Consider the following 14245-nt stretch of genomic DNA (forward strand, 5'->3'; position numbering starts at 1 on the left):
GGGCAAAAAAAAAAGAAAATAATTGGGCAAGCGAACGAACCCTCCCCAAAAGCCACATCTTTCAAAATCTATCAAAATCTCGCTTGTGTGCACAATGACTCAGGCTGACTTTGGCTTTAAAAGGCCTTGCGAAGTGAAACGAAATCGGGTATTTGGTTCACGCTCCATTCCATCTGCACAATTCACACACAGCCGTGTTAATCCGCACTAATTTGTTGGCCATAATTCACTGGCCCGGCCGAAAGCGAAAGCCAAATCCGTACGTAGTCCCTGCCGAAAAGCTGAGCCATTTTCAAGTTGCCCATCCTCAGATCCAACCGCTCAGTGTTTAGTTTGCCATTTACACTGTGATGGATATCATGGAAATTATCCTTTTTAATTGACAGCTGTTATGTGGATTTGGCCAGCCTCAGCATTAAACCCTGATTACGCGCCAAATTTATTTTTTGGCCAGTCCCCAGACCATCCGTGAAATGTAACCGGATTCGGATGGACGACGGGGGATGATCATTTTTATGAGCGTAACTTCTTGTTCTTGAATTTGGCTTCCAGCCGACGCCAAATATCCTTCGAAGCGCATTAGGCTGGCCATTCCTCTTGTTTCGCTTTTTCGCCGGCGATACTATCGCCGGCATAATGAAGGACCTTCACCCCTCAGCACCACCCCGGCATAAATAAGGACCTACTAACCATAGAAAAGGCGGAACGAACGACTGAGAAACGGGGAGCTCGGTGGTTCGGTGGTTCGGCAAGGATACAGGCAACGACGGCAAAGGACAACAATGGAGACAACGACGGGGATAACTAAGCCGGGCGGCCTTACGTGCGCATGATTTAATCGATGGACTTAGTTTATTGTTTTCAAATTGAAATTGCAAATTCAAAACGCAACCCCGCGACACTTGCCACTCCACCCCCCCATAAATTGTGTAGCCTGTCCCCAGTGCGCCAAATATTCCCAGTCCCCGCCCCATAAATATTTCGCATTTGCCTCGTCGCTGGGTTATTAAATTCTCTAAAACTGAAGTTTGAAATTGAATCCTTTTAATAAAAAGTCCAAGGAGGCGGGAAGGAAAGAACAACAAAGCACACCATGTAATTCAATTCGAATCCAAAGCCGAAGCCGAATTTTGTGCCTGATTCTGCTTTATGGCATCCCGGCGTTTTCCGGCCCACAACTTCATGCCAAAATCTTTGCTTTTGGGCCCCGTGGCACACCTTTTACTTTTATGGCAAAACAAGAAACTTTGCTGCCTCACCAGAAATATTTTTGGCACAAATTTCGAATGTTGCATAAAAACTTTGGCTATTAAATGAAAATAGAAATTGCCTGCCTGTAAAATCAACTTTTTCCGAGCATTCATTTAGTAACAACATGTTGTTACTGGAAGCTGCGCTCTAAATAACCCAACTATATAGCATAAACTCCGCATAACTTTCTTTGGCTGCGAAGTCTGTGGTTGGCTGACCCCTCTGACGATGGTTTGAAACAAAAAAAAAAAGGGAGCTAACTTATTCGGAAATTTGTCTTGTTTAAAAGTGGAAAAGCTGCAAACATACAAATTACACAAAATGTTCCAGAATCGTGTGCCACTTAATGGGAAGTCAGGAGACAAAGCCTCCAGTGTGTGGGCACATAACCTATGTAAGCTCATAATATTTCACTTAGAATTTAATAAGCGCAATACAATCACTCAAAACGACCAGTACATCCTTAGTTTCTGCCGACATCAATCGGTATTTGGGTGATTACGGCCAGTGTGTGTTGGCCAATACCACCATGATGGGAAATTCGACTAATAAATGTTGTGATTACCATTTGTCTTGTGTCAGTTTCATAGATTTCGAGAAACACAAAATATTTGTCGCTTGACGGCACAAAAGGATATTCTCTTGCGTGTGTATGTGTGTGTGTGTGGGTGGCTGGACCTTAACAATTTATGGCCTAGTGATATTTCAATTTGCCAGAATATATGCGACTACATTAATTTTGCTTTGTTTCTGATTGCAACTTTGTATTCAATTATCGCAAACGGCGAACCAAAAAGCACTTTCCGATGCGAAGAGAAAATTTCCCAGCTCAAAAGGACGTCGCTCGCTCTTTGCAGCTGCGCAACTATCAAGGACTCGACTCTTACGTGGCTATGAACAAATGAGCTTAACTAATTTCAATGCACATTTATTACCTGCCTCGGGGTAATTACAAATACCAAGGGTGTCGTTGGGTCCCGAGCAAGTTGTGTCCTTGAAGTCCGCACCTTCAGTGTTCTGGACAGCCTTCTGCCCCCCAAAAAAACTTTTACATTTTTCTATCAGTTTTTGCAAGGAAGTGTCCTAGCTACGGAAAAAGGCTATATGTGAGTGCCTCGGGGCAGCATCGACGACGAAAGTTTGCCACAAAAAAGAGCATACTTTTTTTATTTTTCCGAATCGAACTCTGTTCGCCTCAAGGCTCCGCCTGATGACAGACTTAACAAGCATACGCACTGGTGACCACGACACCTTCGACGCTGGCTACGTGTGCAAAATTTAGAGCTTAGTCCGACATGACCTTAAGTGTCAATTCATTGAAAATTTATAATTCACCAGTCGACCATGAGCCCCGTGCATGTGTATGGCATTGCACAGATACACATGGAAAACTCTTCTTTCGATTTCGAAGCTCACTGACTAACTAACTTTCTTAATTAAATAAGAGTCGTATATCGAACTTATTTGCGCATTTTTCTGTTTTCCACTTACGGATAATTAAAACACGTTAGCTGAAAAAGTATTGTTTTCACATAGCGATTGTTTTAGAATAATAGATTTAACTTATCCAGCACTTTGAGCCACTTCAGGAAATATTTTATTTTCAATTGATTTGATATTTTGTGTGAATTTTCATTGGCAATTTATGGCGAATGATTGAAGTGCTTCCTATACGAATTTATTCACTTGTTTATTTCTGTGGCTTACGCTCAATTATGACTGGCCTTTTTTAAAACTCCTTCTAATTTGTTTAGCTCTCAATTGGATTTATTGATACAGACTGCAATCAAATGCAAATGGAAGTGTTCAACATCTCGAACAGCTCATGATTTTCCCGTAACATTTGTCACATCCTTTGCAGGTCCGGAATGAGCGGCAGAAAATTACCCAGTGCGAAAAGAGCCAGGTAAATATTTTATATACCGAATACTTCCACTCAAGCACTGTTCCGTCTTTATCTTCATCTCATATCGGGTTCCACGCCCACAAGTCTTCACCTGAAGCGCCCACAACTATGCATTGCAGGACGCGATGACAAAGGCGCAGGATTCGCGGGGGCCAAAGGATGCAGGCGTCCTGGAGCGCTGAACAAAAAAATAATAAAAAAAAAATGGCGAAAAAATCGAACCTGCACAGGGCAACGTTTTGCGGCATTTGTGCCCCATCCTTAGTGCTTTGTGTCTGTTGGCTTGCCAGTGCAACTTATGCAAATTTATTGGAAAATACTTCGTTATTTTTTTATTCCTCAGTTCTTTTCTCGCTTCACTTTGCTGCCGAGAGAGAGAGGCGTTTCCCTTTTTGCGGCATAACTTTTGATACCCTTTCCGCAGAAGGTATGTGAACTATCTTGAAAAATTGCAGATAAATTATCTTATAGGTGCAATATTCCATAGATAACAGCAAGTAAAAGCCATAGATCCTGATGAATTCTAAGCCATTTCACTTAAATTGAAACATTGACAAGCTGCTGCTTCAAGGGAATAAGAATGTCAACTTCGGAATCGACGGCCCTTCAATGCATTTATTCTGCCAGCGTTATTCTGCATTTTATTTGTACATATCTGACGTCTTTTGCAGTTCGTCTTCAATTTTATTGTGGGGAACCGAATTGTGGGCGTCTTACATTTATTTTCCATTTGGAATGCAAGTTATTTCGCCACGCAAGACAAAGGCAGCAGCCATTGCTTATGAAACGGCTTTCCATCCCCGTGGAAAAGGTGATCTAATGGGCGGACGGCAGCCCGGTTTTCACTTTGACTTTATGCAACTGCAACTGCAAAAGCATCTGCATCCGCATCCGCATCTAGATCTGCATACAAATTCGGTTCTAAGCCAACCGAAAGGCAATTAATCAAGCTGATCTGGACTTTGCAGAGCAGCTAGCTCCTCATTTGCTCGGCTCATTGTTCCGAGCAGTGCCATCATTAATTTGTTGGCCAATTGTTTGCTTTTGCCACTGTTGCTGCGCTCCGATTTTCCTCGGAGTTTCCCCGCTTTTCCTCCAACGGCACCGCAGAATTGTTTACAGCATTTTGCCATTGTCATTCTGGCCATTTTCCGCACGACCGCGCAAACTATTTGTGCGGCCTTTTTATTTCACTTTCTAATATGAATGGTTCGCTCTGCCTTAAGCTGCTTAAGCGGCTGAGATAGAAATGGACTCGACGATCGAGGATTGCTGGAGGTGGCTGGACTCGTCGGGTGTGCGGCGTAATTAATTATAACTGAATTCATTTATTTCCCTTTTTATATGCGACGTAAATCTAGGCAACATCTTAGAAGTGCTGTCAACAATTTCTCTCACAGTTGCAACTTTTAGATGGTCGTTAATTAATGTGAGCATTTCAGGCGAAGCGGTTGGCGCGCATACAACTTTGGAGAACATCATAGAATTTATTTGGTCTCATGTGAAAAAGTTTGAGCCAAAGGCAATGAAAGTGGCTTCACAACTGCTAAAAGTGTGCGAAATTTGAGTACTAGTAGCACAAGTATTCATCATGCTCAGAAAGAAACATGATACATTGATGATTAAACTATAATATTAAGTTATGGTTCTATGCAGTTTCAGGTGTATTCCTTCATTATTTTAATTAGATGTACTTGCGGGAATTCCTCTTCCAGATAAATCTCGAACCCTTGCAAAAGGGCTTTACCCAATTTGCCTACTCTGAGTACTTATCAAATCCCTCATTGACCTCAAACTTAGTAAATTACCGCATTTTGAGGTGATGTAGGACAACGGAAGATGGAAATTTCGGTCTAGAGCTGAGAGGGCTGGGCTCCACACCCACCGCCATGGACGGGGACATGGAGACAGTAATTTGCATAAAGCCGGAGCCGGCTGATGGAGTGAATGTTGTAATTTAATTAGCTGCCACTTCCACTTCACTCAGTGGTTGGTATCAGTTGTTGCAACCTAATTGAAATTACCTGCGCTAATAAACAAGAGCACAGGTGGTGTGGGCCTTCAGTTCGGCGCACTGCATTTTCTCTGCCGTAGATCTGCGATTGAAATTCCGCAAAAAAGATATGCTGCAGCTGCAGCCAGAGGCCAAAGTAAGTGAGTTTCCAAGTTTCTGACAAACAAAATTGGAAAATAGCTTTTGACTGGGCGTGGCATCAATCAAACGTTTAGCAAGTAAATCAATCGATAACGGTCCATTGTCTGTGTATGAGAGCATAGAAGCGCTAAATCACGTATACGACGGGTTGGACCATGTTACCATCGCCGTTCACTTGCGAAACAATTCATCAAAGGTCTGACCAAATATTCGCCAATTGCCAGAGCTGTCGACTCTCTTTTTTGGCAATTAGTTCTTCAGAAGCTCAAGCTGGATTCCCCGAACGAACGACGAAGTGCCCATTAAATTATCATAGAAATTCAATTAGAGCCCGCGATGCGAAGCGAAACGGAGGTTTCCCTTAAACGATTTCGTTGGAGGGAAACGGGAAAATATCGTTTAATGATCCGCTCGTAAACATTCCGGGCATCCGGCCAGGTAAGCAATCGATCATAATACAACTTTTTGGTATCGCTGTTAAGCTCGCAGCGGGCATAAAACTCACATTATACTAAATATCTAATGACCAGAAGGTATGCAAACCGAAATTTATACCCTTACGGACGCGTCGAAATTGCTGCAGCGTGCTCCATTAGCGAATAATATGAATGCACCGCCAAACGCTAAACTTCCATCGCAAGAAGCTCAGCGTTGAGTGCCGAGAAGTATGCTATTAAAATTATACCTTGCCAAAGGACGAAATTACAAGCAAAGTTAACAAGAGCGACGGCCACATAAAAGTTTTCCATATTAATGAGCTTTACCGCACCCCGAAAAAAAAAAACCACAACGTACATTGAGCGTGTTAAAATTGTTGAAGTGGAGGAGGAGGAGCGATGGCCTCCCCGGTTGGTGACCATTCCTAGGGGGTGTCACTGACTGAGCCGGTTAATGGAGTTGAGTGAGTTTTCATAAGCCATTTAACGGTCTACAAAGCCGCTGTCGGCGCAATTTGCCAGCGAAGAATTGGTCAAGAGACGCGGCAATATGGATTGGATATGAATGGGGCCATCAACACATCAAAATGGGATAAAGCTGGCTTTGAAGGTAGCTATTAGGCTAATATATAAAATGGTCATTTTTAAGTATGCAGCTAATTTTTATATATTTTTAAAAAATATATTTTTAAGTTTTCTATTTAACAAAAGAGAGAAGTAACAATACATTGCTTGTAAAATTTAGAGCAGCTTAATACAAAGCGTTTAAAATCGCTTCTTATGTTGATTTAATCCTTACTCCCAAAAATCTAGAATGTGTTTCCAGTTATTAACTTAAGCTTGCTATAAGCTTGCTTAACTATTGTAACATATACTTCGTTCTCTATTGAAAAATGTAATCATTTAGTAAACGTCTGAAATCCATTTTACTTAAATAAGTAAACTTGCAAATGGTTATGTTGTGCCTTAGACATTTTCATCTTTTTCATAAGCTATAAGAATATTAATATTTACACAAATGGAGCACTAGACTTTCCTCGTCCAGTGCTTCCTTTATTTACCCAGGGTTTTTGGCCAACTCAGGGGAAAATCTGACAAGCAGTAAGAAAATGAATTTTATTTCACAAGGGGCGTCCGCAAGCAAATTAAGGCTGATGTATATGCATCGCCCCATATGTATATTGAATACGAAATGCCGTCAAGGTTGCCATTGCTCCGATTTCCGAGGATGGGGAATGGCACTATCCTGCCCTCATACGTTGGCTGCTATTTAAGCAACGTAACTTAAAATAATCGCACTCATATATAATCCGAGGCATGCAACTTTCAGTTCCTGTGCCAATGCCACACACACACACGCTGTTATACGTAAGGATATACACACACACACACACACACAGTGAGAGGGAGGCTCTGCTGCTCCTTAGCATAAGTAATAAATGTACTACGCCGCATGAGAGAAATCGCTTGGAATGGCAGGAAAATAAATTATCGAACTTCGATTTCACTACTCGTCCTTTTCCCGGCCATTTCCCGCTCTATTTTCAATTTGTATTTTATGATTTTGTACGCTTTTCGGTCTAAGGTTATAAAATTGATACGTAAAGAGAACGGAGAAATTTCAGCTGAGTTGATAGTTTAAAGGATATTTAGCTTGAATAACACACCCATGTCTGCGAATTTAATGTGTGTGTGTGTAACCGGATATCCCATCGCCAGATCTGGGCTATGTTTGCCCGTTGAGGGCCTTTCAGGTTAGGCAAATATTATTATTTTCACCCGCATTGGATTTCAATTTCTGTGCGGTCCGGCAAAGTCACAGCGCCAAGCATTTAGAAGACTTGTAGTATTTTTCACAAATTGAACAATTGGACCGGGGATCCAGCTCAAGGCTAACAAATTGAGCGATGTCGCCTGCACTCGAGTCGGATTCAATTTGTGCTGCACACTAATGCGAAGTATCTGTGTGAAGCTGCTATCCTTCGCGCGCGCATGTGTGTGTGTGTGTGTCCGGGGTCATGTCAAGCTAACGTTCAACACCGTCTCATTAATCATGCTGGCCACACACACTCACACAGTTCCACTTGCACACAGACAACATGTGGCCTCTTTCTTTGTGTCTCTGTGGGTTGCAACTTTTCCCGCTTGCCCGCTCCACTTTCCTTCTTTTTTTTTGCTTTTGATTAAAATTCAACTTTTGACTCCTGCATTGTAATGGCTGACATCATTTGCTTGCCACTGCTGACCACCTGTGCCCGCTTTCCACTCGCAGACAGACACACAAAGTGTTTGTCTGTGTGGGCGGTGGCCGAAAGCTTTGTGTAACTTCTCAGTTTGGTAATCTTTCAACACAAACATGGATTAGAAGCTGCATGGGTGGACTCGCAAATACACTCACTTCCATGGCGTATTTAATTAGAAGTGCAAAAAGTTATTCACTTCCAACTGTAGCTAGATGAATAAATTAGCGAAAAGTTAGATATTTCCAAATGGAATGCCATTGCTTTTTTTGTTCTTTTTGAGTGCAACTAAAAATTTATAAAAAATCGTAACATTTTATTCAACTAAACTAGATACAATCCTGTTTGTGCAACTAAATAATTGAAACCCCATTCCGCTTTCAAAATGCGAAGTTTGAACAATTGGCCGAACAAAAGATTGTGGTTTTATCCATGTTCGATTTGAATAAATCTAACACCTCAAATCCAATCAATTACTCACATTTTTCGACTCATAGCGAATGCACCCGTCCTGGTGAGGAGCATCTAAAACAGCCGGTCCGGCCAAGCTTTCCATTCGATTCGCTCTATTCTTTTTGTTGTTACGGTACACAATTTTAACTTTCCGCCTGCCGTGTGATATTTGTCGGGACTTGGCGAATTCATTTATTTAAAAAAAAAGAAGGACCTTTTCACATAAAGAATTCATTTGGGCTGCCTACTTTTGGGGTCGCGGTGGGTCCGGCATTGTTCAGCTGTCACGTCCGTCATCAGCATCAGCTGTCGGGAGCCCGAGCTGGAGCTCGAACTCCAGCCGGATCCGTGCTCAGAGCCGGATCCTGACCATGTTTTTAGGCCGTCCTGCTGAACTGCTGAACTGGTGGACTGGTGGAGTGGCCTACGTGCTGCGAGCACTCCGGGTGTTTGTGTTTATGTGCGGTTCTAATGTTTTGTTAGCCTTCATTACATGCATTCATTTCTGGCCAGGCCGTCGGCTCACTCAAATTGCCATCAGCAACGGACGAGATTGTGTGCCGTTTGCATTTGACAAATGACAAACTCCACCGGCCTTGAGCACCACTGGAGCCCACTCTCCGCCACACACACACACGCAGAGGATGTCCAGGCCCCCGGCAAAATACTGCTAATGATGTCATTAATTTTGCACAATTTTTAATGCATTTGCAATTGATTTTGGTCTTTTTCGGTATGTCCATGCTACGCTAAAAGCCTCTCCAAATGTTTGTGATTGGAATTGCACAAAAAAGGATTCGCTTCAGGGTATTTTAGTTTTCCAAACAGTGTGGGCAAACGAAAGAAAAGCATTTGCCAAGCAAATACAAGGCAGCAATGCAAATGCAGCAACAGCAGTAGCATCAGCATCAGCATCAGCAGCTTTCTGACTGCCACTTTGCCCCCGGACTAACGACTTTGCCACCCCCCACCCCCTAGCCCACTGACATTGTGGCAATGCCAATGGCAATGGCAGCCGCAAAATATTTGCGCTAATTGAGATAAAATACAATTTAATGGGTGTGCAAACGGGTATGGAGAAGAGGTTGTTAAGTTTTCCTGCCCCTAGAGGTGCTTTTCCAAAGAGTGCAATATGAAGTTGGGCTAATTAATCCCACCTAAGAAGGATAACCAAAATGGTATTGCTTTCAGAATCAGGCTTGAACAATAGTGTGGTTTATAGGTTTTGGGAAATTGGTTATGAGAATTATCAAGCAATTTTTCTTTAATAAAGGAATGCTTGTGGTGCAATTGTAAATTTGAAATAATGTATTCAATATGCTGCAAGTATCGCTTGAAATAGACTCAAATACCATCATCCTGACAATTTGCAGACAACACATTGTTCCTCAGACCCAAATAATTAAGCTGAAATGCGGATGCCTGCAAGGAACTTAATATATTTTGCTAGCACTTGCCATTTGAGTGCCCCGCTCCCGCTGCCCAATCTCTTGGCCACATTAACCAAACCTCATCGCTCAATGTGTCAATTTCGGATGCAGGACACTGGGAATATGAGGGGAATTCGCAGATGTTGATGTAGCCACTGCAGCCAGCTGTGGCAAAACAAAAGGCAACATCAGACACAGTTTGCCAATGACAAGCAAGCCGAAGACAACACAGCACAACACAACACAACGGAAAATTGACTGCATTTTCCCCACTTTTGTTTGCACAATTTTCAATATGCATTTTCTGAGCTGCTGATGTAAAAATTCCAAAAAAAAAAACGAGGAAAAGAAAGACAGAAAACGAATCCTGGCAGAGCAGGGAAAGACAACAATAAACAGAGAGTTGAGCAACAATGAAGCTGTTCGGTTGTCGTGCTTCATATCTCTGCCAAACTGTGGCAAACATAACGACTGCCCCTCGATTCCCAGCACTTCACTTAACCGCAATGCTAAAAACTGACAAAACGAATGGCAAAACCAATTGCTGCGAATTGCGGTCAACAGTTTTGATTGTTTTTGTGGCCAAGCCAAGGGTGCTCAGCCTACAACAGCCACCCACTGCTAACTGACGTCTTTCGCTGGTTTCCGATAGATAAACAATGCCAGCGAAATACTCAGATTCAGGCAGCTGGTGTTCGCCATTCGGCATTCGGCATTTGGCAGCACTTGAACAGGAATCCAAGTGAAACATTCGGCGGGAGATTCTCCAGTTTTGCGTTATGCACTTACAATCAATTTGTGGTCATAAATTCAACTGCCACGCCCAGCCCCCAAAAAAAGGACCTCCGCCCCCGCCCAGTTTTTGACGCATCTTGTGCACGTCTGTGCGAGGGAAATATAAAAAAAAAAATAAATCCAGGACGAGTCGAACCCAAAAAATAGCAAACATAATGGCGACGCTTTACAACCCTTTGCTGCAACAAATAAAAATTTATGACTCTGCCCGGAGTGAAGCCAAAGTAATGCGTATGCTTATGTGTGTGCAAGAAATGGTGCGAAATAAAATATTGGCTAATAATCGCATGATAATGCCCGAGGATTTGGGCCGTCAGCCTGCGGCAGAAGTTCTCACTCGTGGGACACGCTGCGTATACGCAATCCATTCTCCTTTCTCCCCTTTTTGCGGGCAGTTAATAATGCTTTGGTTTATTGCAAGTGGGCGGTTGGACTGCTGGTGCTCAATGGCGTGGGCGTTCTTCTTCCACAGTGGGCGGGGCGGCATTAATAATGACAACTCGTTTATGGCCGCATCAAAATGGAGTCCAAAGCCCAGCACTCAAAGTCGCCCTTCGCGCTTTATCCTAATTGCACTGGAGTCCCTGAAGGCTGGGAAAAGCTGGCATGTGTGCGTGAAAGTTTGTTGGTATAGGTGTCGGGGAGTATGTGTGTGTGTGTGTTTGCTTTCGCCCGGCGGCAAAAGTCTGATAAGCTGGTAGTTCGCAAAAAAAAAAAAAAATGAAAAATAGGAAAAAGGAAGCGAGTGCAAGGAAAACATTGCAGGAGTTGCATTTAAGTGCAGTTCTCACATCCTGCATGTCCTTGGCTTCTGAGGAGGATGTTCGAGTAAGTGCCTATGGTAACTACAGCCCGTAAGTGGAGTGCCGTAAAAACTTATCCCAGGCCTTATTATCTACCAGATAGAGCATGCCCCTCTGAGTCATCATTATTTAAAGCTTGTCCTGCTACTTGAACTATTTTCTTGGCACAGCCATTAATTACCTATCTGCAACAGGCCGTAGAATGTTTTACTTTAATGTTTACTGAGGCTTAGATTAAAGTTTTTGTACTACTTATGCACTTACTTACCATACTTTTGTTATTTACCTTTAAAGGGATTCGCGCTGAACTTCCATTCAAGATTCATTCGAGTTCTGACAGGGTAACTTGGCTTCGTTGTGTTGCAATTGTTGTGACACCCTGATTGCCGTTGTTGCACCATCATTGTTGCACCGACGGCGCTTCGGAGGTGCAACTTTCGCCCAACTAACAACTTTTAACGCTTTTAGCTGTTGATAGTAGTCAGGAAAGTTTTGGGCCAACTGTTATCGCCGCGTTGCCGCCCAGAGCACGTGCAAAGGCCCTAATTATGACACAAGAACCAGTTCCCACTTCGCCAACTCCCAACTCCCAGCTCCAACTGCACAACTACAACTCCAGCGTCAACTACAACTATCTATTTGCAGGAAGTGCCTGCCCGCAAACAATTTAGCCCACAGTTTCTCCTTTTCTGTTTTTTTGTCAGAAATCGTTTGTTTACGCTTCACTTGCTACGCTTGCCAGCTTTCTGCTCGCCTTCCATACGTGTTTTCCCCTACCACCCTTCATTGTTCCTCCGGCTATGCATTTTTCATGGCATTTGTCTGGAGCATTTTCATTCCTGCATGGTCGCCGTTGCTGCTGGGGCACTTTAAAGTCGCTGGGGAAAGGAAAATCGGAGAAGAAAGGACGGAATAGCGAGCACATTTCAAAAACATAAACGCACAAAATGTGTCAACCGCAATATGCTCGCTGTGTAAACAGGGCCGAGGCGGCCACATGCGGAAATCACTAAAGGCACTTCCTGCACCAGCAACAAATGTCATAAAAATCATGAAAGCACCTCCAATGTATCCAACCACCCAACACACAGCACACTCCCCCCAAAACGCCACTACTCACCTACAGAATGCACACATAGATAAGCCGGGCACGATAAACGAGCGTTAGACTGGAGCCGAGGTCAATGGGTCGTTCCCGTCGGTACGTCGATGTCCTGAAAGCCAGCGATGATCTCGTGATACTGCTGACACCGAACTATACGAAGATTTCAGCAAGCAAGTATGCGGAATTCAAACAAAATGTTTAGTTTCATTAGGAGTTTAAATGGGGTTAGAAATAAACTTAAATTCACTTTACGGGTGTCACTCGACTTGATGACTGCCATCGCCCATTAAACTATACCCTCAAAAACGTATCCTTCGTGACCAGTTTTTCTCTGGGACTAGCTCCTGTGTTCACCTCTGTGTGAGATCCTTTTTTCCTTCACAAATGTCAGCCATACATGTCATAATACCAACACAAACATATGAGCAGGCATCAAATGCCGCAACACTTTGGATCAGAGCCGGGCATTCCGCATGCCGCAAACAAACCCGACATAGACACACACACACATGCGGGGCCAGGACTCAAGATTCCCCATTTCAAAGCACATATGTGGGTGTGTGTGTCACTTCAATGGGAACACGCACACATACGCGCACCATACGCCACCAATGGCATAGCATCTTCTCTCATTCCGGGCTCAGCCATGCAAAATATGCCAGCATTATAAAACTTTAATCTACTCTAAAGAACTTGTTTATGCCTGATTCGGATATCGACAGCCATGGGAAACTGAATGCGGGGGCCTGGTGAGTGGGAAGCTGGTATATGGAGCAGGACTCAAAAGGATATAGAGCTAGCTCGCTTTTTGTGACATCTAACGCACTTTGCATAGCATACATTTCAGCTGCCCGTCACGAATAGTTGGAAGTCCTGTGTTTCAGTCGCAAAGCGATAAGAAATATTAACTGATTCGGTTCGATGGATGGCAAAGCCTGTGAATCGGAAACACACTCTTCATATTGGGAATTTAGTTTCGCTTAATTCAGTTATTACAGATAGGTAAAACCGCTCATCGAACGCATTTGCACATGCGAAATTTCCGCCCATTTGACTTTATTCATAAGTTGCCCAACAACAGGGGTTAGTTTGCCCTGTTTCCAAATATCATGGGATCCGAGATTTAAATCTAAAGCGGCTTGCCACTTACCACATGGAATCGCACTGCTCAAACAACACACTCTAAGCTCTGATTTTCCATGCTCGATAAAGTGTGCCAGTGTCAGAGTGTGTGGATATCTGTGGATTTGCACGTCAAACTGCTGATCGGTGCTGTATTTGCTTTTGTATATTTTCATTTCCACCGAAGCTGTGTGCGACTAGCCATGGAGCACATTGGAGCACTTGGAGCACATGGAGTAACATTGTGCAGGAGGAGTGTGTCCAACTGAAGTAAGCCTGGTTCTACTGCTGCAAAACACATTTAATGCCCTGCACAAAAGAAATACTGAGGTCCAAGCCATTCGGACAAACAAAACACATTTGAGTACAAAACAGGGTGGCTGAATATGAGGATAATACCTTGTTATCATGCTATCATACATATACGTTTTGGTCACTCCTTTGGTAAACAAAATTCATTTTGTTAGCTTATTTTAATAGATTTTTATGAATAAACATTGATTTAGTTATATCCACTAGATCGATACTTCTACTCCTAAGTAAATACA

Source organism: Drosophila simulans, chromosome 2R, assembly GCF_016746395.2.
Source record: "Drosophila simulans strain w501 chromosome 2R, Prin_Dsim_3.1, whole genome shotgun sequence".
Classification (NCBI taxonomy): domain Eukaryota; kingdom Metazoa; phylum Arthropoda; class Insecta; order Diptera; family Drosophilidae; genus Drosophila; species Drosophila simulans.